Source organism: Aphelocoma coerulescens, chromosome 1 (assembly GCF_041296385.1).
Source record: "Aphelocoma coerulescens isolate FSJ_1873_10779 chromosome 1, UR_Acoe_1.0, whole genome shotgun sequence".
Taxonomy (NCBI): Eukaryota; Metazoa; Chordata; class Aves; order Passeriformes; family Corvidae; genus Aphelocoma; species Aphelocoma coerulescens.
Genome location: NC_091013.1, coordinates 118,109,926 through 118,137,808, shown reverse-complemented (window position 1 = coordinate 118,137,808; position 27,883 = coordinate 118,109,926). Strand labels below are relative to the sequence as shown.

At 39.9% G+C, this 27,883-nt stretch overlaps 1 long non-coding RNA gene across 2 annotated transcripts in view; it reads right to left on the bottom strand.

The window, feature by feature from the left end:
* Window positions 1-27,454, bottom strand: part of LOC138120004 (uncharacterized) — a 97,567-nt gene extending 70,113 nt beyond the window's left edge. The window contains exon 1 of one of the 2 annotated variants that reach the window (XR_011155698.1): window positions 27,264-27,454. This is a non-coding gene — a long non-coding RNA (uncharacterized lncRNA). Of the gene's footprint in view, window positions 1-1,448; window positions 1,538-27,263 lie in introns of those variants that run through there. The other variant, XR_011155700.1, reaches the window with a different exon arrangement.
* Between the last annotated feature and the right edge of the window lie 429 nt (window positions 27,455-27,883).

Sequence of the window (27,883 nt, the reverse complement as noted above, 5' to 3'; positions counted from 1 at the left end):
AAACATGTCCCTCTGCCCTTGACACAGGGAACAGCCTCTTCCATAACTTTAATGATACATTTCCTGCTTGTTGCTTTTGTCTGCCTCTCCTTGCTGTGGGTTTTTCTTGGCAAAACACTCAAGAAATGTATAAATCTCCTTTATACACAAATATTGGGGGAGTTTTATGGCCTTACTAGGCCAAATTTATCTCAGGCAGAGCTCTTTGTGTTCACACAATAAAAGGTTACTGATACTCCACCAATTTGCCTGATGAAACGTGAATTGCTGGGTCAGAGGACACTTTGTCTACAAAGAAGATGTACAAAGTAATTCTGAAAGCTGCAGTACACAGCTTAATTTGATAATGACTTGGGAGGATAATGTTCCTAATGAATTTAGGCCAATCTGGGAGTTCTCTTTGACATAAATACTCCCACAAATCTTTGAAAGGAACATGGTGTAAACCCTACTGACTCTAAACATGGTGTGAACTGCTCTGAGGAGACATAGCAGACAAAGCAATAAGAGCAGGCTTTGCTTAACATCCAAAGGGAATTCAGAATTCCCAAAAGCTGTTGTCACAAGCTTGAAGGCAGAAAAGGGAGTGAAAAGCTGGGGAAAATCCTCCTTCCGCTGTTCCCCCCACATGTTGGGTACAATTATTAATATATAATACATCTCAACACATGCCAGGAAAAAAGGAAAACCCAGACCAAGCTTCTGCAGCTATTGCCACTACAATAGAATGCAGAAATTCAGAAAGGTTTATAAACCAGTAAATGGAAAAGTATTTAAAAAGTAAAGCTAAATTTTGTGCCATCTTCCAAACCGAAGGTTATTACTAGGAATTACTAACTAGGAATTAATAATTACTACTAGGAATAATGAGGAATTACTAATGTGGTGTTACAGTGAGGCCTATGCAGCACTCTAAGAGCTACAAAGGGTGTAGAATCATAGAATCACAGAATATTTGACTTGGAAGGGACCCTTTAAAGGTTTTCTCATTCAACACCCTTGCAATGACAAGAACATATGCAACTAGACCAGGCTGCTATCCAACCTGGTCTTGGACACTGCCAGAGATCCAGGGGCAGCCACAGCTTCTGAGGGCACCCTATGCCAGGGCCTCCCTCCCCTCACAAGGAAGAATTTTGTCTGCATGTGTAACCTAAATGTCCCCTTCTTCAGTTTGAAGCCACTCCCCCTTGTCCTGTCACTACAGTTTCTCATGAAGAGCCTCTCCAGCTTCCTTGTAGGCCCCGTCCGACCCTGGAAAGTGCTGTGAGTGGTCCACACAACTTCTCTTCTCCAGGCTGAACAGCCCCAACTTTCTTGTCCTGTCTTCATAGATTCGCTACCATTAACTAAAGAAAGTGGTGCCAAGATGGAAATAATGCTTTGCATAATTGTTCTTGTTTTGTCCAGGAGAACCATGCCACGATATCTGTGCCCAAATATCCTACCTTCACTTTCTCTGGATGGCAGATGCTCCCATCTCCTGCTTTCCTTTCACTGGGCACACACTGCAGGTCAGCCTCTGCCTCCCCAACTCCCGTCAGTGCCTCCTTCCCACTCACAGCTATTATCCCTCTGCAACAAGCCCTTCAAAACCCAGCTGGAATGCCCATAGGAAAATAAACAAATGAGGCTTGGCTATTAAGGCACTGCCCTTTTCAGCCAAGTCCCTATTGCCACAAACTCTGTCTGTGTAAAGACCTCACTGGAATTTAGTGAGATTTCTTACTGACCTGGGGATATGCCTGATTAGGGTTTTTTTTCTGCAAGATCAGGACTCTTAGGTCAGTTTACACTTAGTCCTGAGTGTGTAGGAGTCCACCTTTCATAATCCAGCTCGTTAAATGATATTTTAGCCTATGTAATGATTCAAAGTGCTCTTTTCAGCAGGAAATACTTTATAAGGTCCACATCCTGCCATCAGCCTAGGCACTGATCTCCCACTTGAAAACAGTGGAGAGGTCTGTGTAAAATATCACTGTCAGGATATGGGTAATCACTGATCTTTTTCTGGCTTGCAGTAGGAGTAGAAATATGCTGTTTTTCTCATACTTAGCAGTTATTTGGTCTGAACTCATTATTTACCTGTATGTTATTAAGGGTATTTGAAAAGGCTTGTTTTCTTCAAATCCCTAAAGGGGAAGAAATCCACGCCAAGTTCTACCCACACATAATTATATATTTCTACAGCAGAACTGTTTGAAAAAAAGTCCCTTGTTTCAATACAGGGATAGAGAAAAATCTGTCTCCTTGCCAATTCCAGGAATCTGAAAAAAAAAAAAAATTTGCTAACTTGAGTTCTAACAAAATATTGCTATCAAAATTCAGTATTCATTTACCAACTTCTTACAAGAGGTAAGAATAAAGTATTGCTTCCTTAGACCTGAGCCTCTAGTAATAAATAAATTGTAATGGAAACACTGACAAGAGAGGGTATGAGGTTATCAAGGCTTTTATGGAGATATATTTCTCTAAAGGCACTCTTAGGTTATCCCTGTCCACTGTTGGTTTGTGTGAAATCACTTTGTGAAAGCAGAAGAGAAGTGATCAGTATCTAATCACAGTGTGTGATCTACATTTTAAAAAACATTCAAACACCATTTAGAGTCAGAAAGGGTAAAAGAGCAGAGAGAGGGAAAATCTCCCAAACCTTAATTTCAAGTCTATAGCACCAAATTATGATTTGATTTTAAGCTGTGCTTAATATCACTGCTTATTATGAGCTTCACAGCATGAAAGGGAATATGTGGAGCTGGAGGAGCGGAGAGACTTCTCCTGTTCCTTTTCTGAAGGCATATGCTTACTTGAGAATATCACCTTTCATTTTTAAGAAGTTACCAAACCTCAGGAATACAGAAAACCCTTGGAAGTGTGTCTTCAGTACAAAGAAGGAAAATTAAAGGCATCCCCATGTTTAAAAACTGGATTTTTACCAGGGAAATGTAGAGGAGGGAGTAGCTGACAGATGTTTACAGGGCTGAGGTTAACAGTGCAGGATCTACACTCAGCTCTCTCCATCTGCAAAATTACCCTTCTGAAAGCAGACTACACAAAGGAGAAGAAGGGGGAGAAGGTGATAATTGAAGGAAACCTTACTCTTATATTCAAGAATAGAATCACAGAATCATTTAGATGGGAAAAGAGTTTTAAAATCACCAGGTCAAACCATCACATAGAAGCAGTGGTATCTTCTGTTCTGTCCTCCCCTGACAAGACACCCTATCCTAAAGCTGGCACGAAATCATTTGGAGAACCAGTGTGACAAAAGCAGTGCAGATCATGAAGAAAGAAAAAAATAAAGGAGAATATTATAAACTAATTTTTAAAATACCCATTTGTGCATCCAAAATAGAATCAGCTTCCTGCTGCATATGGAGTTTTACTCAAACACAAAACCCCTATGTGTGTTTTAACATACAGTCACCTTACTGTAAAACAGAATAAAACCTGTGGGAAACGGGGAAGGAGAGATGGAAGTGCTTACATCACATCATCATCTCATGCCTCATAGTAGAGTCCAAAAACTGAATTAACTTCTCTTCCTACATACCTCCTTCTGGATTTTCAGCGGATTCAGGGAACAGAACTGGCTCACTCAAGGTTGGAAGAGGTTAGGCTGCACAGCTGCAAACAGGGGATATGAGACAGGTCCATCTTCTAGTGGCTCTGTTCATCTAACCTGATTGAAATGCCACTTCTCTCACAGTGCAGGAACCATTTTCCTAAACCACTTGGGCTGTGTAAGTTTGCATCAGTGCCTTTCCTATGTGACCTTGAATAGCCCAAGTTTAAGCCATTAAATGAACATTTGAGGTAAGGAAATCTGGCCAGATTGAACTCCTCTCACCTTGCAACACTGCTAGCACAGACACTTTTTTAATCAGACAGAGAGCAAACACTTAAAAAGTGATGGCATTTTGAACTAACTCGCAGGTTTATTGTATTGAGGCTGCAAATCTTGTTTGCCCAGAAAACAAATAATATTGTTCTTTCCCATTTACTGTGGGAGATATTGCAAGTCTCACAGATTTGAGATAAGGGCCATGTTTCCTTTATTAATTTTCCAGGCTCCCTCCCCAAAACTCTTACGGTTTGCAGAAAGAACTTTGACCCCCATCACCTCTGCCACAGTTCTGAGCCTCGCAGTCCTACCCCTCCCCTGAAATAATCTGCAAAACCATGACCACCTTCCTTTCTCCGTTTAATTGGGAGAGAACAATCCCGGCCTACAATGTGAACTCCCAGGTTTTGCTTTGATGTTTTGAATTAACTGATTTTCAAATCCAAGTCATTTAAAATCAACTTTTCAGTTGAATAAATTTTACGATGCTAAAAATCAACCAACAAAAACCCACCAAACCCCACAAACACTGAAGTCACTGTTGGTACAAAAGCATCACCATGACATATCTGTGGTATAAATTATCTGCAAAAAGGGACCAACATGGGTATTTGGAGTAAACAAACCAGTTAAATAATAGAAGAACTTCCATGAACATTCCAAATGAACCAAAAAGACCACTTAAGTCTGCAGGTTGTTCTGAAGCACCTGGCCTAACAAAGCTCACTTTCTTCCTGGTTTATGTTTTATGATGGTTTGGCTTCAATGCAGGGAAATTTCTGACCCATCCCTGCTTCCCTGAGCTCTTTCCCCACAACTTAACATTTAACTTTTGTGTGTGTGTGGACTTGTCAGTGCCTGAGAGAAGAATTTGATCAATTTAACCCAACAGCAGGAGTGGAAAATGCAGTCCCAGCCTTCTCTTGTATTGGTACAAACATCCATGGCAAAACACAATGGAAATAGTTTAAAATTAACCTTTTTGTCTCATTGTTTGGTGGGTTATAGTGTTTTTGAAGAGAAGAAAAAGTGAGTCCAACTCTAACTTGTACATTTAAAATAAATAAACCTGGAGTTAATCAGATTTTAAGAAAACCTGATATAAATAGATGGCAATCACTATGAAATACATCAATTTTCTTGTTTCCTTGCAGAAGTATTCAGAGCATGTGAAAATAGCAGGCATGTGAGATTAGAGATAAACCTGCACAGTCACACACATTAGGCTGAAGGCCATTTTCCAGTCTTAAGAAAAAGATATTTAATCATTAAAATAAACTTGCCAGGGCATTACATGCAAATAATCACAATTAGCAAGAGATCTGAAATGCCATGGTTGGATTTCTGTAAGATGCAAAGAACAGGGCAAAAGTGGGGAGATTTGTCCTCTCCAGCAGGTCACCAGCAAGATTTTTATGATGAGAATTTAAATGGCTTGTTGCCTGTGCTGAATACTGTAGGTATCTTTTAATATGTCTCATGCACCACTGTCACCTTTCACCATCAATAACTTCATAATAAAAATCGATAACTTCATAATAAAAAAGGGAGAATAAACTATTATTATTGTTAATATTATTAATGTTATTGTTGTCATAACATACAATTCCTGTGCATGACCTGAACCATTATCCTGCTTTGTCTAACAAAATTCCAAATAGACAACATGAAATGATCCCGTGTGCACATTCATTAATAAGAAGAAAGAAACACTTTCCAGTAGATGGAAGTTGTGGAACTTTTCTCTCCTGGCAGGCAACAGATAGGAAAAATTTAACTGAGCCAAAGCAAAAATGTCAAGCTGTTGTTATCAGAATTATAAAAATGTTATGGAAAGATGGTTTTTATTGATTTATGATGAGGAATGGGATTTTTTTGTTGCTTTTTTGTTGTTGCTTTGGAAATTACAGTGTCAGGAAAGGATGTCCACATGAGTCCATGAATCTCCCCTTCTTCTTCAACTTTTTCATTTGATGCAACTTAAAGAAAGTCCTCCAACACAACTTGGAAAATTCATTGCCTGAAACTCTCTGAATTCATGGCTGTCAGTAAATGCTCTGGGAAGACTTGAGCTTCTCTTTAATCTGCATGCCAATCAGTTTCCTTGGCCTCAGCATAGAATTTAACTGGATTCACTCTCAGGACAGAACAACCTTTCACCTCACAGCCCTGAAAGTTCCTCCATCCTTCATACAGTTTTGCATTCATATATATTTGTGTCTCTGTTGAAACGAGTTACTCATGTATGTGGCAAACAAACTTCAAAACTGTCATGGAAACTTCATTTGTAAGAGTCTAAAAAGAATAACACAAAGGTACACAGGTACAGCAACTATTGGTATTATTGCTTCATGGCAGAAAAATTCAGATCAGATAATTCTCCTAAATTCATGGTTTTGATCAAGCTTCCCACAAGCAAACTTCATTAACGTGTTAAAAACATGCAGTCACCCACACATCTCTGCACAACCCATTCCTATTTCCACAGGGTGAGCTCTGCTGCAGGGTGGATGTATCTGCACAGAACAGGTCAGTTTAGCCCACACTCCCACTCACCAGCAGTCATACGATTGTTTTAGCCCAGTATGAACCCTAAGATTTAAAAAATCCTTGTGAGAGGGGTTATTATTTAATGCTAAGTGCCATTTGTTTGGGTGCTTTGAGGTTTCTTTTACCAGCCTTGTCCATGAGCAGAACTGTTTGTCCCAGTACCACCCAGAGCAACACTGTGGCCTTGTATAAATATCACAAACTTGACAAAATTGCAAATTCTGTGAAATCTTAACACCTCAGTGAGATTTTTTACCATTGTGCTTGACTGAGCTCAGGTTATACCAGAATTAGCACTACTCCTTGCCAATCCTATGGATGAACTTTCCCCAGGAGTATTTTGTCTCTATAATCTGTTATCCCAGTCCATAACACACCTTTTCAGAATTAAGACCTCTAACTCAAATATACATTATCTCATTCTCCCAGCAAATTTTGTTCTCTGTGGCATGCAAAGCTTCCTACAGACACTCAAGTTTCCACATTGATGTGAAAAATTACATATTTCTCTTTCCAAATTTGAGATTAATTCTGGAGAACTCTATTTGGTCAATCCCAGAACAAATCTGGAAGGGAAAAAAAGGACAAGTTATGACCAGGGCTGTGTTTCATCCCTTTCAAGCACCAGCTCTAGAAAGGTTTTATGATACTGAATACTGAGCAATATTGCATATTTTGCAACATATTTTTCAGAAAACCAAAAGCAAATGAGCTCCCCTTTTCCCTGGCCCTTATTTCAGTGCATAAAATATCTAATTCTTTCAAGATCTCTAGCTTGAAGTACAATTTTTGCTTTCCAGGTTGTCTGGAATTCTCATTTTTTGAAGGATGGACTTCAAGGTAAAGCCATTGCAGTGTGAAAAGATTACCTTGTGTACCTTAGACCATGCTTGTTCTGCATTTTTAGGATGACCATAAAATAGCAATTTGTCTGATTATTCAGTTCTGTGTGTAAGATGTTACCAGTTCTGGCTGTTTGGCAACATTAAGTGTAACTAAATACCCAACTTCATAGCAAAGTAACATTAAGTGTGCAACACCTTGACAAAAGTGATGAATTTGTGAGGATTCATTGGGAAAATGCATTAGGTTTATACTGAAATGTGACAAGTTTATCAATTTGTTTGATCCTTAGTTAGTCAGAAAATAATTGTATTTACATATGACTGGATTTATCCAGTAAGTTGGGAAGGGTTCAATGTACTTGGCAAGAAGGGAAGCTTTTGGCAAAGAAAAATTGCATCTGCATTTGTAGATCTTATGGGGAAAAGTTGTGTCATCAGGGCAATATAATATGACACATTTCAGTGTTTCATTAGCACCAGTACAAACACATGCAGGGCAAAGTTGCTATTTTTCAGTTCAGACTTTTACACCTCTCATTTTTTTATTTCTTTTTCTTTTCAAAGAAGCCTTTCAAAGAAGTATTGATTCAAATCCATTTGTCATGTGTCTCAAATCCCCTTGTGACTTGGTACATGACAGAGAAATGTTAATAAATACACATGGGACTGGTACTCAAGACCTGCCACACCCCCCAAAACAGATGACACCAAACATAACTGTTTCTTGTAGTTCCTGCAGAAATTAAACACTACATCCCTGGAAGTGTCCAAGGCCAGGCTGGGCAGGGCTTGGAGCACCCTGGGATAATGGAAGGTGTCCCTGCCCACATGCTCCCTGCAGGGGCATTGGAACAAGATGACCTGTAAGGTCCCTTCCAACCCAAACCATTCTATGACTCCAATTTTTTCTTTCCAGAACAGTACATTATTCACACAGACAACATTAAAATTTAAGGAGTGGGTTAAAATTCAAATTAGAGAATGTACAATATAAAAAAGCATTTTAATGTAGAAGTCTCCAGTGCTTGTAATAAGGTTCTTTGCCAAGATGTCTCATGTGTGAACCACATGAGCAAGGAAAACCACATGGAACAAGAGGCTGCCACATTAAGTGTTTTTTCTGGTCCCTAGTGATATTTAAAAAATAGCTTTAAATATAGTTAATTTAGAGTAATTGTGAAGATATCTACTGCAAAAACTTAAGATAAGAAAGGTAAAGGAATTTAGGAAATAGGTGACATGATACAATCATTTGAGAGGGAAAAAGAATGGGAAGTAATCCTAATGAGTTACAAGATCATTATACAAAAATCTATGGATATTCTCAAATGTTCTTATGAAAAAGATTTTCAGTTCCTTTTCTCCCTTCATCCTTGTCCTTCCCATACAACTTTACAATGATCTTTCTGGAGATCCCCAGCAACGGCAACACCCCAGTCTCTCAGGGAAATCCACTGCAGCACTTAATCACTTTCATTAAGGAAAGAAAATATTTGTAGCAGGTAATTTGTTTTGATTATGTGATCCAACAGATGAGCTTATCTGTTCTCAAAAAATCCTTCTCTTACATAGACTAACAGCAGCATAGGACCCAGAAAATTGCCATTCAAGTGAGATTTACTGATTTAATCTAATTTTAGGCTTAAGGTCACAATATTTCATTGCTTGCCTCTCCACATTTTACACTGGGTGGGCATGTAGTGAGCACCACACACAACACAGCCAAGGAAGGAAAAGCTGAATATTAGGATAATGAGTTTGGAGCTAAATGATCCTTAAGGTCCCTTCCAACCCAGGCCATTCTATGATTCTGTGTTCAAAATTAATACTAATTAGTAGTAACTAATTAAGTAATACCACAGGGCTTCTCTCACAGTGACATTGACAATCCAATGCTGGAGCTCAACCCATGAGGTACTGGGCGATTTTTCACCTTTATTTGAGTAGCATGAACAAAGGCCTGGCCATTTCCCCACTCACCCAGAATGCACAAAACCTTAATGACTATGAATTCTTGCTTCCCACCCACACAGAGATCCCTCTCTGATTTCAGAGGGATCTGCAGGGAGAGTAGTCATTTGTGCTCAGTGTCAACAAATGAACCTTTTCATCTCCTTCAGTTATGATTTCTCCTCCCAAAAGCAAAGTCCTCCCCCAAACAGGCACTAATTATCTCCATGCCCTTCCCACGAGGGGAGTGGGTTGATGACTTCTGCTCTGCTTCCGTTTCTCCTTGCTGTGCTTTGCCTTGCAGGACCCTCAGCTGCTTTTCCCATCTTTCAAAGGGCCACCAAGGAACCTCCTTTGTGCCTTCTGCTCAGAAACCTGGGATTCTGTCCTGTCCTCCTCCCCTCAGGGCTCATGGGATGCAAAAGAGGAAGGCTGATGGAGACATCTGGCAAGGTTCTTCCCACCTTACTGGTACTCAAAACAGCATTGGTTCAAGGTTGCATAAAGTGTATTTAAAGAAGCAACTTACTTCATTCAAATAGACTAATTTATATTTCCCATGATAAAAAGTAAAAAAAAGAGAAAGGAAGAAAGGGCAATAGTTCAGTTTTACCCAGATTAAAGTGAAATCAAATGGTATTTTTTCTGTGATTTCAGTGTGTTACACTTTCAGCATCTCAAGAATTGAATGTTAGATGAAATCCTAAGGAAAGAAAAAAATAAAAATATGTGTTTATATGGAGAGAGAGAAGGAGGGGTGTTCCTTTCTTGAAACAAAGTACAACACACAAAAAATAGCACACATCCAATGCTATTGTTCAGACAGAAATTTTGATTTCTCCTTCTATCCTGTGTTTTTAGTGGATTTAGTCTTTATTCTAGAAGTCTTGAGCTAATCACAACATGTTGAGTAGGTTATCCTTAGGAAAATGTATTGACAGAAGATCTGGGAGCTCTTTTTGGCATAAATACATCAGCATTTCAAGTGATCCTGTGAGACTGGAATCAGTGTCACTCCTTATAAATTAAAATTCCTAAGATTTCCTTCAGACCATCTCTCTGAATCCTCAGTATCTCAACTTAATGCTGCTTTACTCAATACTCAAAAATGACCATAATGCAGACACTGGAACTATGGATATATTATGGGATGTTGCAGAGAATGTGAGCCCAGACAAGAAGCACTGCAGGTCATCCTGCCCTGATTAAGAGATCATAAACATCCCCAGCTGGGATGCACTAAGGACACATAAACTTTCTATTAAATGAGAGGATTTTTGGTGTAAATGAACACCGTGAATCTGTTCTAGAACAACTGAGGTAATTCTGCACAGAAAGTCCCTAAGGGTTACCCTTTCCTTCAAGCAGAGTTCCTGCAGAGGAAAACCCGTCCTGATTTCCCTTTTCAAAGTTTACTATTATCTTTAAAATGGATTTTGGAGTTCAAACAAGATCACTGATGAGCAGCCACAGTTCCTGACATTTCCAGTGAAGGATGCTTCAGAACAGAGAAGGGATCATTACGTCTCTTTTTTTTGGTACATGACAAAGAAAATGGAAAAAAAAAAAAAAAAACCTTAAAAAAAAAAAGACACTCCTGGTTATGCAAGACTCTGATGCTTGGCCAGCTCTGGATCATAATCCCTATTATTTCAAAATATTTTGCTGGAAATTCTGCTGGAATCTTACTAAAGAAATAGCTGCACTGTTGGACTGCAACTTCCCTGCTTCTGAGTGCAACCTTCTCCATCATACTGGGGACTAGATTTCATCAGAGTATTCACCAGTATTTTTATGAAAACCCTGAAAGGAGAAAAGGTATAACTGTAAATAGAAAAAAACCCAAACCCAAACCAAACAGGTTTAAGGATTCTGTATTTTGTAGACAGTTCAATGACATTTTCCACAAAGTCTGTTTAAATCCTAAATGGTCTTTCTGAATTCTGCTGAGAAGCTCAATATAAAATAACTTGGCAGTGAAACCAAAACAGACTCAAGGTTCAGTTCTGCAAAATTCTCTCTCCTGTGAGATCATCAGACATGACTGTAGCAGAGAGAAGCATGTTAATCTGGAATGACAGGAAATTTCAAGCGTTTGCCATATAAAACCCAGTAAAGCACCTTTAATGAGATAATTCATGGTGTTGGGACCACTTCAGAGTACAATCTTGGTGAATAAAATCCTTATCTAATTTTGAACACAAATGCACCCAGTGCATTGCTCTAATGCCGCTGTCCACAGGCTTCAGTGAGGAAAAGGTTTGTACTCCAGTCAAGACTTCTACGGAGCCCTTTGGCACAGCATAAATCTATCTGAAATGGATGAAAAATATAAAATATATGTTATACTATGACTTTTTAAACAGTGCCTTTAAAGTAAGAATACTGATAAAAATACTTTTTTTTGGTTATTTTCAAAATCAAGAAACTTCCATTTACCATCAGCCAAGCAAATGCTATTTGGCTATCAGAAAAGTCAGTATCATCAAAAACAATGTTTTCTTGTGAGGAACCTTTGTCTTCCTTTTCAAATTGCACATTTTTACCTGATTGCTTCCTCATGAACAACCACAGTCAAGTTGGTTGCAAACAGCACAAATAGCCCAGAAGTGAATCATAATTCAGAGAAAAAACCAAACAAACACACAACTGAAAATAAACCTTTTTCTTGCCTTGTTTTTTCAGTCTCAGAAGATGGAAGCATTGTGACACAAACGCATACCATTAGTTTCTTCAGGTGCACAAAGCCTGATACTAATTTAATTGAAGCCATATTTACTGCACAAGGAGCCTAACCCAAGTGCAGCATTGGGGATAAGGATTATCATGGCCACTTCAGGTCAAAATTTAGCTCCTCAAATCACTGCTATCTGAGGACGCTCTCCCACATCCTCAATGCACAAATTTTCTTTAAGGTGATTCATGCAGCCCAAAAAGTACTGGCACAGGGTGCCCAGAGAAGCTGTGGGTGCCCCATCCCTGGAAGTGCCCAAGGCCTGGCTGGACAGGGCTTGGAGCAGCCTGGGATAGTGGAAGGTGTCCTTGCCATGGCAGGGGGTGGAACTGGATGGGCTTTAAGGTCCCTTCCCACCTAGGCCATTCCATGATCCAATGAATACACAGATATTGAAACACCTAAAAAACTGTTCATATGTAAGTGCCCCCCAGAGTCATGTTCACAGTGGATACAGCAAACCTTGTGTTTTCCTTCAGGAAATATCCATGCATGAGCAGCACACATTCAGAATTCCAACACAGCTGCTCCAAACAGTGCTGCTGTAACACAGAAGATGATCTTGGCTGTGCAGGAGGATTTTTCTTCTGTGCATAAGGACTGTATGTGCCTGAGTCTAAATATGCACGTAATACTCCTGATAAAGTCAGCATGCTGGGCTCCCTTCCAAATGAGTTGTTTAAAACACACGGTATTGATGGATTGAGGATGCACGAACTGAGAACTATTTGGACTCCAACACATCTAATCATTTTCTGCTTGTAACAACATGTCTGAAGCAAAGCTCTTTTGACATCACTGAGTGTGCATTCTAGAATGTGCTGTGCAACAAAATCCGATAACAAAAGATGAAGACAAACCTGGAAAAAAAAGTTTACTGCTGTTTCTGCTCTGAAATTGAAAAAATGTGTTCCAGAGAAAGGCATTCTGGCTGATGAGCCGGTGCACACTTCCAGTCCAAGAACAGTACTGAAACTGGAGCTAAACCACAATAAAGATTTTATAAGAAAGCAAATCTGCATGATTGTTGACGTGGACTTTGCAAAACATTAGAAAAAACAAACCTTCCATGCAAAGTTCTGCTGCTTCTTAAATATCTGGCAAGCAAGAGTTGCAGGAGATTTGATGATTGATACCTATTCAGAGACCCTCTTTATGTTTTAGTCCTTTCCCTAAGTCCTTTAAAAATACCTGCTCTACAAGTTTCAACATAGAATCTGAATATCCAACTATATTTGCATTTCTTTATGAGACAAAAGTGCAAATATTTGAAATAAAGAACCCTCACAGTTATGCCTACCTGATGCTCCAAACCCTCTGGGCTCATTATCTGATCCTGGTTTCAATCAATTGAATTTTATCAATTAATTTTGCCTGTGGAATATTTTTATAGTTGATAATGTGAAGAACCTCAGGTGAACTTTTCAGTCTCAGGAAGAAGACACAAGGCTGTTCTTGTAAATTAAGTTATGCTTGTAAAATAGCCAAATTGGACATAACAATGGGTTACAGGGACTGAGGGAACATTAGAAGGAAAAAGGAATTCCACAATGTCTCCTCTTTTTTTAATAGCGGAAAAAAGGTACCTTTTCCAAATAGAAATATTTTATCAAAAAGTCACTTGTCAAATTATGTACCTTTTTGGACATTATCTTGTATCCTGTTTTCAAGTCCTTTTTCACAGAGGTCCTCTCAGTCCCTTCATTCCTCAGTCTGGAGAAGTATTTTGCTCTATTTTCACTGAATCACAGAATATGCTGAGTTGGGAGGGACACATCAGGATCATAGAGTCCAACTCCGGGCCCTGCACAGGACACCCCAAGAGTCACACCCTGTGCCTGAGAGCATTGTCCAAACACTTTTTGATCTGTCAGGCTGGTGCTCTGACCCTTCCTGTTCAGTGCCAAACCGCCCTATGGGGGAAGAACCTTTCCCTGATTTCCAACCTAAACCTGCCCTGGCACAGCTCCAGCCATTCCCTCAAGTGCTGTCACGGGTCACCAGAGAGCAGAGATCAGAGCCTGCCCCTCCTCTTTCCCTCATGAAGATGTTGAAGACCACAATGAGGTCTCCCCCTCAATGTCCTCCAGCCTGAACAGGCCAAGTGACCTCAGCTGCTCCTCACAACCCTTCCCCTCCAGACCCTTCACATATTTTATTTGCCCTGTTCTAAAACACCAGCCTACCATGGCAGTCACGCTTTATTTTGAAGCACTCCCTGTTCCCTTACTGACCTTGTTGCACCAGTCTGGCAGCCTTGTAGCCATAAGTGAGTTGCAGAAATGCTCAATATATGTCATAGAATCGTGGAATGGCTTGGTTCGGGAAGGACCTTAAAGATCATCCAGTGCCACATCCAGGCATGGGGCAGCCACAGCTTCTGTGGGCAACTTGTGCCAGGGCCTCACCACCCTCACAGGGAAGAATTCCTTCCTAATATCTAATCCAAATGTTCTCTCTTTCCGTGCAAAGCCATTCTCCCTTGTCCTATCACTACATGTCCTTGTCAACAGTCTCTCCTCATTTTTCTTGTAGTCTCCCTCCAGGTACTCAAAAGCCACAATTAGGTCACCCTAAATATTCTCTTTTCCAGGCTGAACAATACCAATTTTCTTTGCCTTTCCTCCTAGGAGAGGTGTTCCCTCCCTGCAATCCTCAATCCTTTTCATGGCTGTCTTCTGGACTCGCTCCAGCAGCTCCATGTCCTTCCTGTGCTGGGACCCCAGAGCTGGATGCAGCTCTGCAGGTGTGGTCTCACCCCAGAGTGGAGCAGAGGGGCAAAATCACCTCCCTCAACCTGCTGGCCAGGCTTCTGTGAAGCTTGAAGTCTTCCCTGAGCGATTATCCTGAAAAGTCAAACTTGGCTAAACTGTTTCTCCTGCCTCCTTGCTTCAGCACCTATTAAGTTGACTTTGTTTTCCACACATTTGGCTCCAGCAAGGCCTCATCCCGTTGCTGGTCATGACCTGGTACAGAGCTGACAGGGTACATGGAGCTGAACATCTGCCTGGAGACTTGAAGAAAGTGCTAATCCAGCTCTCCATCCCCTGTGTTGTGTGCTCTCTCCCAGTTTGTACAGTCTGTACACAAAGCACAATTGGCCTCAGGTAGGGCTTGTGCTCCACAGCTGCATTTTCCCTGGCTTAATGTTTTTCCAGAACGTGTTCCATATGGTTTAGCAATGAGCTTATTCCAACTGCCCTCTTCTGGTTTGTCAGGGCAGGCATTACAGACACTTATGGAGAGAAACATCCCCAGGAGTGCAATACGAAGAGAGGGAAAAAATGAAAAAAAAAAATCAAAACATCCACAATGAACCAGGTATCAACTAGTACCCAAATTTTAATTCAGAACATCCTTCTAGCTGGGGAAAAACATTGAACAAATAGGTTAAAATAAAATGCAAAGCTCAGGATTTAAGTATCTTACCCTTCTCAAACAAGAAAGCAAAACCCAAATGTTTGGAAGCTGGTTGAAATTTTATTAAACACTTACTCTGCCAAAATCAGGGTATTGGCATGAGATGCAGTAGAAATAGGATTGTGTGATTGCCTTTACTGAAATTGCAATCTCAATAGATTAAAATAATTTAATTAGATAATAAGGCACTCTAGCAGTGCAAATAAAATAGTCAGGGGTCAGTACCATACATCATCATTGCATCATTTTAATACAAAAGTCACATTGAAGCCACACATGAAGTCTTATTTGCCAGAAAACATTTTGGGTGGAGAGAGAGAGAGGAGAAAGAATACTCCAGTCTTATTTAATTTTGTTTTTTAATGGTTGATTAAAATGATACTGTGACAGGTGTTTTATAGAATAAAAATAATACTTTCCCTAATTAAAGGAAAACAGAGTTCTGGGGAGAGAACAGTGGAACCACACTCTAGATTTTCTGAACACCAAACAAAATTTTTGTCAAAAACTTGAAAAGGTCTGTTGGATTTGCCCCTCACCAGAAACTCAGCTCAGGGTAAGGAATTCCTCATACTTTAAAGACCACTAAGATTTTAATTAAACAACAGTCAAGACTCTCTGTTTTAAAAATATCCCAAAGGCATACCTCTCAGAGTAAACAAAATAACAAGATAAGGTGCTGACAGTTGACAAATTAGCGATGGTACATCCTCATTTAATTCTGAATTGTGTTGTTGTGGCATTGGGAGCCACCTTGTTGCCTGTGGTGATCAAGAACACACAAAATGGACTTTTCTGACCTAAGTGTCAGCATAGGAATGGAGGAATTATCCACAGAAACACAAGCTCTGAACTACTGCAGGAAGAAGGGACTGAACATGTCAGGATCCAGCTGTGGATCTGGAGTGTTTGACAAATTCCCTGCCCATGCTCAGGCTCTGATTTCATCCCTGTCCCTATCACAGTGAGAAAGAGTTGCTCACCATGTCCACCTCCTGTGAGGAGGAAACCTGAGCAAGCAGGCTGGGAGGAAGCTGTAGGACACACTGGCCAGGCTCCTGGAGCTTTAGCCCAAGGGAACAAGTCACAGGGTGGGAAATGAGTCATGCTATTGATTTCTTGAAAGGAAAAGAAGGATCGTGGGGGAAGGCAGAGAAAACATTTAGACAACTTTTCTCCCTTCACCAAAAATAAAATCCCAGATGGAAAGTAGTGTTTATAGGGAAACAAAAGAGTCACAGGATTTGGGTAAGCCTTAGAAATCTTGGAGAAACTGTCTTAGCATTGGAAAGTCCACTGATAGTCATTCTCCTTCAGAGGCCCCAGGACAGTTCATCTTTAATTTGTCCAATTGGTAAAATTGGCTTTTATTGCTGTTAGCAAATGCCCAATAGTCCTGTACTTCATATCACAAGGAGTTATTGCACTACTTTGTTAGCTAGGGTTTTCTATCAGAAAACTATCGGAATACTCAAAAAGGCTAATGAATTTATGAAATATTTCCTGTTATCCCTTTGTCCTGGTTTTGACTGGGGTAGAGTCAATTTTCTTCAGAAGATCTGGTACGGGGCTGAGTTTTGGATTGGTGCTGAAGTGGTGAATGAATTTGTTACTTTGCTTTCCTTGAGTGCACAGCTTCTGCTTTGCCTATTAAACTCTTCCCTCCCTGAACTATCCCTACATAGGGATAACAGAGTCAGGGATTGGCTGAGGATTGAAGGGACCTCTGGAGTCATCCTTTCTGACTGTGCTGCTCAAGCAGAGTCACCCAGAGCAGGCTGCCCTTGACCACGTACAGACAGCTTTTTAATACCTCCAAGGAGGGAGGCTCCACAACATCCTTCAGCAACCTGTGCCACTGCTGGGACCACCTCACAATAAAAACGTGTTTTCTGATGTTCTCCCTGCATAGAACCCAAGAGATAATTGCTGTGTGTTTGGACTCTTTTAGAAATACATGAACCATGTTAGAGATGTATCTATTTCAAGGCCTGTGGTGGAGGGTTAATCAATACTAACCATGTGACAGGTTCAGGTCTGATTTAAAGGAAAAGCGTAGGGCTTTTCAATTGAATTCTTCAGTAATCATAGTTGTCCCTGAAAAAAACCACACAATATTCATTTAGAAAGAAATTCTTCCCTGTGAGGGTAGTAATGCGCTGCCACAGGTTGCCCAGAGAAGTTGTGGATCCCTGGAAGTGCTCAAGGCCAGGTTGGATGGGGCTTGGAGCAACCTGGGATAGTGGAAGGTGTCCCTGCCCATGGCAGGGGTGGAATCAGTTTCTAAGGTCCCTTCCAATGCAAACCATTCTGGAATTCTATTCTGTAATTCCTACAACAGGAAGGACATGAATCCCAGGAAATACAGAGACTTCAGCATGGCTTTGCTCAAATGAAGAGAGGGGAGATTATCAGAAGGGTAAGTCCTAGAAGGCATCAGAGCAGCCCTGAAACATCAGTCGGACATACATAAATTCAGTTTCTACTGAAAATAAACTACATTTCTTCAATTAACTTCCAAATGGAAAGTTGGAAGTTTGGAAGTTTCAACAAATGTCAAAATATTCCATGGTAAGGGAAAAACGAAAACTAAAATACAGCCAGACCAAACAATGTATGACCAATTTGATCACTTGACGCCATCAGAGATTAAACCATTCCAAAAGTGAGATCTGCACAAGAATTACATGCACTTTTGCCTTATAAACCTATTGCAATAACTGTAAAAAAACCTGATCAAGTCTTATTTGATGCTAAACGTGATGACAAATAGAATATCAATTTTCCAGTCAGGCTACAGGTTTAATTCCCAAATGATTTTTACCAGAGCTGGTTACAGAAACATCATTCCAGTCACAGGATTAGAGTCTGACTTTAATAACATGAAGTAACTCTCTGGAGCAGTCACAGTGGATGACTGAGCTCTAGAACACATTTGACATTTAGGCTTGATTTTACAGTCTTGTTCTTACAAAAAATAACCTGTATTCATGTAGGCTTTTGTATTTTTAAATCTATTTTGTACATATTTATCTATTTTATATATGTTTGACTGTTACTTACAGCTGAAGTCTATGTTTACCGGTGTGTGCTGCCACAAGAGACAGCAAAGCCTTGAAAAAACCCTACAGCAGAAATCAATTCATTACACACACAAATAAAAGCTCCCAAGATTGTATAGAACCAATTCCCTTATATTTCAACCGAAAGGAGTTATGACCCCCCTCACATTTTTCAGCTAAACATTCAGAGGAAGCACAATTCCCATGGAAATCAGACTGCTAAGCCTGATTGCTGTCTCTGTTTCCTCATCCTTCTGACATCACCATCCCAGGCACTCCTCCTGGTGCTCCAGCAAGAGAACTTCTGTTCTCTGCAGGACAGGCATGCTTCACCTCTCAAACTTTTGTCAGAGTACATCCCCTCCAGACCACTGCAACAAAATCTGATAGACACATACAGCAACTGCCCCACTACATCCTCTTTCAAAGCAACCAGTTCAGCCTCCATCCATCCTGAGACTTTGATCTTCCATTGATTTCCTACCCTCTTGGCATCTCTCAGCTCCTTTTGAACTCTCCCTTTTGTTAGCTTAGGCAGATGTGCAGCTTCCAAGTGCCTGGGACTGGGATCTGGGTCCAAAACTATCACTTAGCACCAGTTTCCAGCTAGAGAATACCCTCACTCTGAGTCGTCTATCCCCAAGCTATCAACCACCTCTTTCTTCTATTCCCAACTGTGCTAAAATCTGTTTCTTTTCCTTGATTTCTCCTTTTCCACCACTACTTTCCTTCAGAGTTTGGAAACCAGTGGTAGAGGGTCCCATGACTGCTTGAGTCTCACCACTTGGGGATTAGGCAAACCAGGCCCACTGCAGAACTCAGGTTCTTTTTAGGGTCAGCTTCCTTAATGAAGTCACTTTTCTGGATGAAGAACTCAGTGAGGTGGGTGCTCATCCACTAAGACCCGAACTGAGACAACCAAGTCTGCCTTGTTCAGCTGTGATAAAATCATGTAAGATTTAAATCCCTTTGTCAGTGGGGTAAGGTTCACCCACCCCCCCTTGCAAAATCACTGCTTCTCCTGAGTGCTATAAATCACAAGAAAGTGACATATCAGGGGCCTCATCCTGAAGATTAATAATGTAAATATAAAGCATGAGCAGTGCTGTTCTCAGCTGTTAACTCATGTAAGCAGTAAAGAAGAAAGTATAGTGCACCTTCTGTTCCCGGCAACCCTTCATAAACATAATATTTTAATTATATGACTATTTAGGCTATCTGAACTTTCGTTACTGACAGCGGTCTGCTCTTCAGATCTTCAGAGTGCTGTCATTGTCCCTATTTTCCACTGCCTGAGGTGTTTAGGAAGTGCAATGCTGCCATCTAGCATCCAGAAAAAAATGATGAAAACCTCCTTTCATCCAAAGTCCCAGGTTAGTTTTACCGGATTTTTGGTGCGCACAGGTTATCACGATGATTCCAGTGGCCTGGAAACCGCCTGCTTTCCCTGGAAGCACCGGGAGAAATACACGTACACACACATACCTACTGCATAAATATATATATACACCCCTGTATCTATACACACACACATACATACATTCAGGTTGTATATATACTATAGTCTGTGTGTATAGAATATCTGCTGTGTGGACAAGACATCTGGATTTATGGTTTCATTTCATTTTGCCTCAGTTCAGATGTATATAATACACCACTTATGGCTGAACCACCTGTCTAGACACCTTGGTGGAGAAAAATAAGCACCGTTTCAGATGTCTACATTAGGGTGAGATGAATCATGACCTAGAAGTGTTTATTCATTTCCCAAGTTATAAAGGAGTCCTGGACAACCATCTTCAGCATGGAGTTCTGCAGTGTTCATGTCTAGATGGGAATAATTTAATCCTGGGGTTTAGGTTTTTAAATCCAAGGGGACTGTGAGCTCAGTTAGTCCAACTCTTGTTTAACACAACTCAGAAACATTCCTGAAGCACTACCTGATTTAAGCCTGGTATCTTCTTTTTGCATAGCAGGTTTTTTCCAGAATGGCATCTGGCCTGGATTCAAAGACTTCTGTCAATGGACAATTCAGTTTTTTTGAACAATTTGTTCCAGTGGTTTATGACCATCCCTGAAATGATGTAACATGGTAAATAAACACGTTATCAGTTCTGGTTTTGCTTTAGATTTTGTCTTTGATTCTGGAAAATACGTGGGATAGTGAAAAATCATGTAAAAATGTACAGATTGCATAGCAGTTAAGTGCTTAATTAGCATTTCATTAAGTACTTTCCTACAGAGTTATTTTATGGAACTTCTAAGATCCCTATCATTCACCAAGAGCAGGCTCAGGCAGCAGCAGCCCAACTACTTTTGGCTTTTGGTAGTGAAAGGGTGGAAACTGAATTTCTAAATACAATATTCATGAATTATTCACTTGCTGGGAAAAAAATTTCATTGGGTTTTTGGTGGGATTTTCTTAGGTGATTTTTTTCTTAGTTACAGAGTTAAGTATAATCAAAGCTATTTTAGTAACCCTTAAAATCACAAGACTATTGTAAAAACACATAAATAGTGCTACAAAATTAAATTTCTTTTGTATCCTTGTGACTTAAAGATATTGGATTTACATAGGACTTGAAAACTGATAAAAATCAATACTCTGGATGTTGAAAAACATGGAGCTTCATTTCTCATTAGGACACATACCCTAAACCGTCACTATAACCCTTTGCAAACCTCTTCCAGAGGTTTATGACTGACAGAACTGATCTAAACTTATTAAACACTCCACATTTTAGGAAAAAAACTTTGTTTTCCTTAGTTGCAACTAATTTTGTGTGATCTCAGATCTTGCTCATCCACTTATCTCTCTGTGGCTGACTTGAAAATATTTATTGAGATGCAGTAACATGAGAAATAAATGTCAAATTCTTTCAAAATGTTTAAAAACTGATGTTCGGCAACCTCATGTTCCTCCAGCATTAAGTACTGTCTATTCAAGACACGTGATGACATTTACCATTACTGTCAAAGTAGTCTTTCAAGTGATGAATTCAAGTCATAAATTCATGTCTGCAGTCCACAGCAGACTTCAAAACTGCCACTCAATTAGAAGCCCCTGCAGGGGAGCAGGAAGAAATACTCCATTTAGTATTTTTATCAAAGGAAACAAAATACAAGAAATCATCCTTTTCTCCCTCTTGCCCCCAAACCCTAATATTCATATAATTTTGATGGAACAGTGGAAAAGTGATTTGTTCTAGGTATAAATTCACAAAGCAGACTGGATATGGTTTAGGATGAGTTATTGCACTGAGTACAGATTATTTTGGTATCTGTACCAATTTATAATGATTAGCACACATACAGAAAACTATCAGAAGTTGAAATGAGGCTGAACTGCCACACAAGTCACCTCAGGCCCCAGAATGTAACACACAGATACTGCTTCCCATGTGGGAAAAGCCAACAAATTAAACAGGAAGAGAAAATGAGTGTGAGGTAGAAGAAAGTAAAAGCATTTAATTAAAACTGAAAAATGCAATATTGAGAGAAATAGTCCCAGTTACCAAGCTGCTAATTTCAGCACTAACTTCAGCCTTTCTGGATGCTTTCCAGCAGGTCTAGAGGAGATTCCTTGCTTTTCTTTTTGGCAGTGACTTTTTGATATGGAGCAGTGGGCTGGCTCCCTGATTTATGGGAGCAAGACAGAAACATGAACAAGACTTTATCCATAAGGCACTCCAGAAATCCCCCATGCTTTCTGCGAAGCGGCAACCACACACCCCTGTTGTAGGTGATTAATCTGTGAATATGGAAGATTAATTTATTTTTTATATAAAATTAAAAATAAACCCCAACTTTAATAACAAGAAAGAAAGCAGAGAGAGGAGAAGAGAGATTTCTATTTGCTTGCTGTTAATACATGCTCATATTAACAGGCCACATAAGGTGAAATAATGAGCAGCCTCAGGTTGTATGAGCCATTTGGGAAAGTCACAGCAATTTTTAAATCTGGTTCTAGTTTCGCCTTCACAGAAACCATGATGCATTGGGGTGGCTTTAAACTACTGTTAAAACACTCTAGTTAATCTTCCCTAGCATAATGCAGAGTAGATTTAGGCCCACTGCAACTCATCCTTTTTTTCTAGCAAAACCTGACCATGTTCAGAGGGCCACAAAATAGCTTTAAAAACCTTCAGAAAAACAGAAACGGCTGAATACAACATTGGTTTTCATTTAAAATGTTGCCCTTTAAACACTGGGAAAGATCCTACATCAATATAATCCCTACTATCTTTACCAGTGATGACTCTGAAAGTGAGGGAGCAATAATCACACGCAGAAGTTTAACATGGCTAAGAAGTCAAGAAAAAAATTGAAGAAACCAGGTAAAGAGCTAATTATACCTCTTAAGAAATTCACAAAAAAAGAGAGAACTTACCAGTGTAGGTAGTTTGTAGCCTGTAGGTACATTGTAATTACCTAAAAGTTTATTTGCTTATAGGACAAGTCTATTTGCTTAAAATTAAATCTATTTGCTTAGTGTTTCATTAATGGACGTCTTAATATTGATTTCTCTCCATCCTAAGCCTATCTAAAGTGATTCAATGGACTCTGCTTTTCTCTGAAAGTTGCCCCCTGATGAGGCACTCGCTTTACCAAAGTGCATCTCAAGTTCTTTTCTGCAGTGTAATATAGTTTTATATAATCTCAAATATATGGATTCTAAAAGTTAGCACTGGATGTTGCTTGAAAATGAGAATTCTATATACTGACTCCCGAAGTTCCATCAGAAAGAAAAGTATTGTACACGTACACGCACCTATCTATGCTATACTATCAATAAGAATGTGTGGGGTTTATGCAGGAATATTTTCACAGACATTCTATTTTAGACACCTAAAAAAGATGTATATTCATAAAAATATATTTGGGGTTTTTTATTATTAATCAACAAATAAGGTCAAAAAGTAGGACTTAGTGAGATTTTGAACATCTTTATGCACATTTTGTATACATTAAAGCTACAGCTTAAACTCTGCCTGCAGGCCATTTGCTGCTAATGAAATAAGAATGTTCCGCCTCACTTGTTTTAGTCAATGCAGAATTTGAACAACCACAAGAGAGCAATAGCAAGTGAGAAGAAGGCATTGCACGTAGCTCTCAAATATGCCAAGGAGTCTGGAGTCCTGCTTGTAGATTGCTTACTGTTATTGATAGGGATATGGCTAATTTAAGGTAAAGTGTTCCAGAGTAAAATTCCATTACTGAAAATCTGCTGGCTCTTAAAGGCTTTGAGCGACTGCCAACAATCTGCAGAAACTGTCGTGAGGTGCAGTAGCTTCCAATGCAAACCTAATCTTTCTTTCACTTAAAGGATATTCTCATATTTCTGACTCCCCCTATGCTTTATATCTGTCCTGATTAATTAATGTAGCTCAGCTCTGAGGTTATTTGATTCCCATACTGAGACACACATTCAAATACCTTGCTGAACTGAAGCCCAGGTTTCAACATGTGTGCTCATAAAGGAATACTAAATTAGTATGAATTTTTAACAGAACAGGAAATGTTCGTGTATCAAATGTTCTATATATAGCACAGTAAACAGGAAACAGTAATAAAAAAAAGAAATAGCTGTGGTGGCACATGAGCTTCCACGTAGCTTGAGATCCCCCAGGGCATGGAAATATGGAGTTGTTAAACCATATACTGCAAATAACACAGTCATAGCAGCCATTCCACAGATATCTTTGACTTGCCTTATTTCTCACAAACACAACTTATTCCTGAGTTCTGATACAGGAATTAATAAATAACTTAATTACAGAGACATAAAGGAAACACTGTAATAGGCATTGAAATCAGTGAAGCAACAGGGAAAATTTGAGACATTTTTTGGCTCAAAAGGCCAAGATAAAAAAAAAAAAAATCTCATTCTGATGCTAACTGGAATGAAAGGTACTTTGAAAATTCTCATTACTTACATTTCAGCCACACAATGGTTTTGGAATTAAATCTACAAGTACTGACTGATCTGAATCTGCTCCTGAATCAAATCTCTTGAAGGACAAGTATGTTTATTCTTAAAATTAGATTCTTTATTCTATATTTTAATACTTAATTAAGTGGCTTTATATATGAAAGATATATAATGATGGGAAGACTGATATAAATCAAAATATCACTTGGGTCAGCACATCAAAAATTGTTGCATAGCTTAAAAGCTAATTGAGGCTCCAAGTTTGAAAATGTGGGCTATTATAGTAATAAGATACAGAATTTGCCAGTTTGGCTGGAAATGCTTTGGTTTGTTTAAGTAAACATATTTATAATGGAGCAATTGCAACCAAAAAAAATAAACCCTCCAAAGAACATAAATCAGAAACTGTTCTCTTGAACAAAGGCAAGCCACGTATACCTAAAGCATGGCTTTAGCTACCAATGTCAAAGACTTTTCATTGGCATAAGTTAGAAAATGCAAAATACTATTTTTTGCTTGTACAGAAGTCCAGTACATACCATGAGTTTTACAACTTATTCATAAAAATGGAGATAACATTCTTAATAAGAGAAAAAGCAGGAGGAAGTGACCCAAACAACCAGAGATAAAGCAATAAGCAATTGTGGGATTTATTATTCAAACTCAGTATTTCTGTCTCTATTGGTCTGTTTCTATCACCAGCTATGTAGCCTGATTAAAAAGGGGAAATATTTATCTTGTTATCTTATTAATTGTGCATATGCACTTTTGTTAATGATCTTCAATTCCTGCTCTCTTTGATATGAATAAATCTGAGACAATTGCGAAACCAGGTTTCCATGAAAAAACTAATAAAGATTAAATAGCAAATTGCAATTTAAACTTTTTTTTCTAAAGAAGTACAGCATTGAACCATTCCCACATTTCCTGTCACAGGGTGCCAAGGTGAGGTCAACACCTTCCTCTCCACTTCTGTCCTTAAGAAGCTGTAGAGAGCAATGAAGTCACTCCTCAGACTATTTGTCTTCAAACCAGACAAGGCCAGAAGCCCCAGCTGCTACTCTCAGGACATCCTTCCAATACTTTCACCATTTTTTGCCTTCCAGCCACTCCTGCCCCAATTTGTACTTGTGCCTGGCTTCTTTACTCTGCCCTACTGCAGAATCTGGCATTTCAACGTGTTGCATTTCATCCCATTAATCATTGTTCACCACTCCAATCTATCTAGACTGGCCTCTGCAAGGCCTCTTGTCCCTCAGGAGAGTCAACAGCACCTCCCAGTTTCATATTATTTTGCTCTGCTTTCCTTATGATCTGGGTGTTGTCATGGAGCAGATTCAGAACACACTGTGTTCACTGTGCCCACTGATCCAGTCAGAATTCACTACAGAGAAACTCCTTGTGAAGAACAAGCATTGTTTCTCTTCCTTTGTGTCACTCATGCCACTCCTGCTGGGCCTAAATAGATATTTCCAAAGGTAGCATGGGATGAGATACTAATAGAAAACAGTTCCTGGTGCAAAATGTCCTAACTTGATCATCATGTCACCCCTCTTTGGTATGTTGTCAATATTTGTAATACTTTATATGACATTCTAATCATCCACGTTGTCCCTCCTCCACTAAAACACTATCAACCCCCAGGGTAAACCACACAGATGGGTTTAAGTCTGAAATTCAACTGAATGTCCTCTCTTGTCCTAGAGACCCCAAGAAACCTTCTGTGTGATCTCTAAAGGATGTTGTTTTGTTAGGGCATGCAGACAGGAGAGCTGCAAAGTGACAAGACAACAACCCCTGTCCTGCAGAGTCTATGATTAGGCAAGATCTGAAAACAGTTTAAAAAAACCTAATTAGCTTCCCTTTTTCATGTGGCCCCTTTCAACTATGTACATATGGTTAAAATTTTCCTGAATAGCAATTTTTAAAACCTCTCCTGATGTGGGCATCCTGTGAATAGTGCACTGTTCAACCAATTCTCTTTTTCTTCCATATGACCTCTCAAACCTTTTTGAAAAGGGTTGTAGCTCCATCTTCTTGATCTAAGAGATAAATATGGGTTGAAGAAGAGAGGGGAGGTTATTTTCTCACATGCCATTTGTTTTGTAGATTTGTTTTGCAGATACCTGTTTTATACCTTTCTTGATGCTCAGGATTTTGAGCCTCTGTCTCAGGATGCTTCTGCTACACTTGTATTTTCCATAAAAACCATGAGGAAATAGTTTCTGTGTATAATATACCTTCTTTCACAAAGATTCACAACAATCTCTTCTGAAATCTTTTCCAAAAAAACGTTGGATAAAGTACCCAGGTTTGTGTTCTTAGCCATGATGTCCAATCTGAAGGCAATTAAGCTTATGAGTGAATTATTTAGTACTCTATTCAACAAGAAGAAACATGCTTTAAATGGAATACCTTAGGAGTTTAAACTATTCTCCTTTGTTTTACAAAGCATAACTGGAAAACTGACAAAGAATTTTTTTTCCCCACAAAATATTTTAAAAAAGATGGAAATCAGAACTTTGCATCAAAGTACTTCCTCAGCCTCAACCTAAAACCTAATCAGCTGGTATAAAGTATGTTTGTGTTGGCTGAATTCATTGTGTATTGAGGAAGCACAAATGTGCATACAAAAGTAGGAAGAGGTGGAAATACCACAGAGTACCAGTGCCTTTGTGGGAAAGTGAGAAGCTGTGAAGTGATATACAAGTTCAAAGACTAATTATGTAATCACTCACGGAAAGGTCAAAGTCAGCAAAGTACAGAGATAAGCCTTAAAATACTCACTAATAAAGAAAGGGGGCACAAATTTCAGGAAGAAAAAAGCATTCAGATACTTTCTGCCCTTTAAATGTGAGTTTTCCGAGAATACATGTCACAGTTATGTGAGCTTGGATCCAAGAAGCAAAGTGGAGAGATCTCCTCTTACCTGCCTGCAGGACTTCCTTCTCCACATGGTGAAGTCACAGAATTCCAGGATGGGTCAGGCTGGAAGGGACCACGGAGGGTCACTGGTGCCACCTCCCTGCTCAGGCAGGGCCATCCCAGAGCACAGGGCACAGCAGTGTGTCCAGAGGGCTCTGGAATATCCCCAGGGAGGAGACTCCACACCCTCCCTGGTCTCTGTTCAGGGCTGGCCCTGCCCAGGGCAGCAGTTCCACCTCCTGTGCAGGGGAGTTGCCGGGCCCAGGCCCTGCCCGGTGCTCTGGTGCCATTGCTGGGCCCCGGAGCAGAGCCCGGGCCCTGCCCTGAGCCCTCCCTGCAGCCTGGGACACCCAGGGCTGAGGGCCCCTCTCAGCTGGGGCTCCTCTCGAGGCTGAGCAGCCCCGGCTCCCTCAGCCTGTGCTGGGCACGGAGATGCTCCAGGCCCTTCCTCATCTCTGTAGCCTCTGCTGGCCTTGCTCCAGGAGCTCACTCCTGTCCTGAGGATCCAGAGCTGGACACAGCACTCCAGATGTGCCTCCCAGGGCCGGGCAGAGGGGCAGGATCACTCTCTGACCTGCTGGGAATGCTCTTCCTGGTGCACCCCAGGATCCTGTTGGCCTCCTC